This window comes from Capsicum annuum, chromosome 2, assembly GCF_002878395.1.
Source record: "Capsicum annuum cultivar UCD-10X-F1 chromosome 2, UCD10Xv1.1, whole genome shotgun sequence".
NCBI classification, from domain to species: domain Eukaryota; kingdom Viridiplantae; phylum Streptophyta; class Magnoliopsida; order Solanales; family Solanaceae; genus Capsicum; species Capsicum annuum.
In genome coordinates, this window is record NC_061112.1 from 85,142,286 (window position 1) to 85,147,608 (window position 5,323).

At 35.0% G+C, this 5,323-nt stretch overlaps 1 pseudogene; it reads left to right on the top strand.

Moving 5' to 3' along the window:
* Positions 1 to 250: 250 nt before the first annotated feature.
* Positions 251 to 5,055, top strand: LOC107857848 (annotated as a pseudogene).
* The last annotated feature ends 268 nt before the right edge of the window (positions 5,056 to 5,323 follow it).

The following is a 5,323-nucleotide window of genomic DNA, read 5'->3' on the forward strand; positions in this document are numbered from 1 at the left end:
ACTGGGTTTGACCGATTTTTTAATCGGGTTTGATCGAGTTTTGATGGGTTTGACCGAGTTGGATTAAGTGGGCCAAGTTAGGGTGGATTTTGAATTTTTTACTGTTTGACCCGGCCCGACCTATCTAGCGCCAAAACCAATTCTCAACCCGATTAAAATAAAAAGGTCGGTTTCGAGTTGGCTCAGCCCGACCCGTTTGACACCCATAGTGTGAAGGAGGGAGTACTAGTTTCTTTCAACAGAAGTGTCATATCAGACAAGTAAACGAGAATAGAGAATAGAGAATAGAAAACATACAACACACTCTCTCTAACCTTTTCTTGCAACAAATTAACCTCTCTGTAAGTCACAAGTTTTCTTGTGTAATACAATCTTTCAAAACCCAGCAAAAAGCTCCATTATACCATTACTTCATATTCAACTCCACACATCTATTTGGTCGAAAGAAACCAAAAAGAAAAAAAATATTTATAGGCCATGGTCTAATTTTGGCTCAGTTGAGAGAAAGTTAAACGAAATTCTTCTCTCTCTTTTTTTTTTTTTTTTTCCTTTTATACTTTACTTGTATGGTTGTTTGACCTGTAGGGAAAGAAATGTGGAATCTAAACAACTCTCCAGATCATAGAAGGGATGATGGATCAGAAGAAGGTAAAGGTGTTGGATCCGTTTCGAATTCAAGCTCATCAGCTGTTGAGGAATTATATGGTTCAGAGGAAGAAGATAATGATCAAGCAGAGGAAAATGGAGAAATTAAAGGCAAGAAAAAGAGAAGTACTCCTAGTAAAATATTTGGCTTTTCTATGACAGCACCAACAAACAATGACAATTTGTCGTCGGAGAATGTAGCACCGGTTACCCGGCAGTTTTTCCCGGTAGATGAGTCGGAAAATAATGGAACTGAGAATTTTGAGGGTGATGATAGATCTTGTATACTTCCAAGGGCTCATTGGGCTGGAGTAAAATTCTATCAACCGGAGCCATCAGGTGTTTATCAGTTGTCGCAGCAACAGCTGCCGGTGCAGCCAATGAAAAAGAGCAGGCGTGGTCCAAGGTCTAGGAGTTCACAGTACCGTGGTGTTACTTTTTATCGAAGAACTGGCCGCTGGGAATCACATATATGGTAAGCTCTCTTCTTTGCCATTGAAATCTCACTGAGGAGTTTCAACGCACTCGACCAAAAAAATCTTTGTCTACCTACTCGTGAACTCTGGTTAAGGATAATGCCAGTTCATTTGCTTTTTCTCATACGTTGTTTTGGCTTTTTTCCTTTTCTCGATTTTTCCAACTTGAACTTTGTCCATATATATACTTGCTTTTCTCATTCGTTTGCATCTCTCAGGGATTGTGGAAAACAAGTTTATTTAGGTACGTTTTCTTCATTTAATTTTTGAGCTGAAATTGTAGTTAAATTAGTCATCTCCTTATCCTTGAAAATTAATGTCACATGATATTAATCTTTGTAGGTGGATTTGATACAGCCCATGCTGCAGCTCGGTGAGCTCTTTGATTGGTTAAATTAACTTTTTCTTTAAAACTTTGGCATTGTAGTTTTATTTGAAACGGGAGAAGAAAAAACCTTATAGAGATTGAAAAATGTGTTGTTGCAGTGCGTATGATAGGGCAGCAATAAAGTTCCGGGGAGTGGAGGCGGACATAAACTTTAACCTGGAAGATTATGAGGAAGACTTAAAACAGGTAGGTTCATGATATGATCAAGTCTTGCTAGTTGGAGTACTTGCTACTTTTATTTTTAGTAGTGACCTACCCTTATCCTCAACAATTGTTTTCATTAGAGGTTTAGAATTTGAATTTAATGAGTTAGAATTTTAGATTCTAATAACAATACCGATAATACACTTGAAAATATAAATTTAGAATTTAATAACTATATATGGAGTTATTTCAGACATATACATCTATATCTATATTTCAAAGTGATGCAATATTCAACCGAGCCAAATGGTGCTATGCTCTATTTGCCTAAACCCATATGGAGCTGAAACCATATTAATATTTTGACCCGAAATAGATACAATGGACGGTTGGAAATTGAATGAGAAACATTTTGAATTTACTGATCTTCTTTGTGTTGTAATATTTTTTTCCGTTTGGTGTATATATGATGCAGATGAAGAATCTAACAAAGGAAGAATTTGTGCATGTACTACGGAGGCAAAGTACTGGTTTTCCAAGGGGAAGTTCCAAGTATAGAGGGGTGACCTTGCACAAATGTGGTAGATGGGAGGCTAGAATGGGCCAGTTATTGGGCAAAAAGTAAAACATTGTCTTAATTTTGTTTCAATTCATTTTCACGTGAATAATCATAGTAATTTTGTTGTCAATGCCACTAACTCCTTGCTTTTGCTTATTAATTTCCTGTTTTCTAATTCTTTTTGAATAGGTACGTTTATTTGGGACTCTTTGATACTGAAAATGAAGCTGCCAGGTTTGTGTAAAATTATAGTGCTGAATTAATTTCTCTTTGCCAACTAAGCATTAGAGTGACTAGTACTAATATTTCTAATATATTCTTTTTATAGGGCTTATGATAAAGCTGCCATCAAGTGTAATGGCAAGGATGCAGTCACTAACTTCGATCCTAGCATTTATGAAAATGAACTTTATTCAACTGGTAAATCGTAAATATGTGTATACCATTTCTTGTCTTTGCTTCCTAATAAATGCTTAAAAGATTTTTCTTACAACCCACAAGAGGGTTGGTGTTGATGTGGTGATTCAATATCTTACCCCTTAATTAAGAGGTTGGGGGTTCGATCCCCACCTCTGGTGAATGGAGAAAATTCTGTGGCCAGTTCTCTATCGCTTAGTGTGCTGACCGTGGAATGGAGGATTAGTCTCACGACTGTCGGCTGTGAGGATACCTTGAAAAATCAAAAAAAGAAAAAAAAAAAAATTTCTGACAAACCTTCATAAATATGCTTTTCAGAATCTACTAGATTAGTCTCACGACTGTCGACTGTAGGGTACCTTGAAAAATTAAAAAAATAAAAAAAAAATTCTGACAAAACTTCATAAATATGCTTTTCAGAATCAACTAATAAGGCAGCAGATCATAGCCTTGACTTGAGCTTGGGTAGTTCCAGCTCAAAGCAAAGCAGACGAGAAACGGAACATACTTATAAGGATCAAAATTCTTCTTCAATGCAATTTAATGTTGATTGGCCGCACCAAGGGTCCAGGCCCAAGGTACATATATTTTTATATTTTTTATTCTATGTTCGATATCCTCTTCTTTTATTGGGATTCCAATTAATCTTGGACTGCAACATGTGAAATCAATTCAAGGGAAAATGCTAGTTTCCTATTAGATTTTTTTCACACCCAAAATTCGATCCGAAATCTTTAGTTAAAGATGAAAAATCATATCCATATTACACCACAATCCTAGGAGGTCCAGTTAGGTACAGTGACAATTTTACAAAATGCTAAAAGTAAGCTGATGGAATATCAATCTCTACATTCCCAATGTATATAAGTCAAAATTTATTTTTGGTAGCTTAAGTTCTTCCATACTCTTATCTATTTTCTTTAACTATAGCAGTAGCTAGTTCTATTTTGTTACTCCTTGTAATAAATGCATGCTTCAATTTTAGCAGCAATCTAGTCCAATTGATATGGATGGACGAAGAAGAAATGTGTACAATGAGACAGAAACCTTGCAACTCTTGAGCCAAACACACCTGCATTCTCCAGGCTCCTTCAAGCCAAATAGCAATGAAATGCAAAGGTTTGGCCAATATATGAGAGCCGGTGACTCCCAAATGTTTCCACCACAGTTCACCTCCTCAAATTATCAAGTGAGTAACCAATTTTACATAATTAATGGCTTGTTAATTTTTGTTTACACAATCAAATCACTTAAAAATAACTATCACACTTCTATCACCTAAAAAGGAATTGATTATCGATCTTTTACTAATTGGTTGCTTACTACTCACTTAGCATATAGCTAATATGTTGCTGATAAGGTAAGCGACGTTTCTTGGATTTCATTCTAGTAGTATTTTCCTAGTGATATAAGAAAAACAATAAGGTATGTAATTAATCAGTATGAATTTTCTTAGTTACTTATTTTTGCTTTTTGTAGTGATACAAGTTGCTATTCACAACAAGTAGTAGAATTAGATGCTTGAAAAATAAAGTAGATTGCCTCCCATTTATAAGTTTAATTACGCTGATAGTATAATGGTTATGTTCTTCTCACTCGGAGAGGCCATTTGGATACGAGGATTAGGGGTTCTTCCTGTATTAAATATAGGATTAATGAAATGTTTCCTGTGATTGTTACTGTGGGTATATTAGCTAAAACCAAGATAAGCCTTATACCAAAATCATGTGATTATCTATCTTGTATGAAAGTTGAGATTATCTTTCGTGGTTATAATCCTAAGATAATCTTATTTTGAGCCAATGACCCCTGATCTAGTGTAAATAATATAATTACTCTTGCTAGAATGATGATAATCTTATTTTGCTATCTGTTCATCAAATTGGTTGTTCAAATTGTTAAGAATGATGATACAGGTTCAGTTTCCAAGCAGCAGCAATAGAAGAGATCAATGGCAAATCAATAATGTTCTACCTCCTCATCCAACCTCAACTATTTGCAACTGCTGCAGCATCATCAGGATTCCCTCAGCAGATATTAAGACTTCAAAATTGGTCTCAGAAGAATGGCTTCCATACTCTCTCACGGGACCCTCTAATTAATTAATACTCTACATATACAGCACTACGAAAAAAAATAGTCCGGTGCACAAAACATTCTGCGTTAGCAGGTTCTAGAGGCCAACACCTGAAAGGGTGTGACGTAGACTATTATAATGTGATATAATATAATCATATAATATAATATTCACAATGGTAAATCTTGATGGGAAGTAAGAGTTATTTTTAAATGTTTTTGGGAGATTCCAAAGCTAACTGAAGAAGAGAGATATTGAACTAGATTTCTTTTGGATACTTTTCTGACTATAAGCTGCCAATTTATACCATCCACAAGTACAGCTACTAAATAAATGTTTTTTGCTGGCTTCTCTGTGACTTATTACTATTTATTTACCATTTCAGATTCTTATTTTATTCGATTATTTTTGTCCTTTTTCTTTTTGACCTATAGCTAAAGTTATCACAGTACTTTGCATTCACTCGAAGCTTAGCTTGTTTCCTAAATGAGTAAAAAAGCCTGATTACTATATTGCCCATTTCTTTTGGATGGAAATGATTTGAGTTTGTCAGAAAGACACTACAATCACCACATTTTGCACATAAGCTTGTAAAAAAATAAAATTAACTCATCACA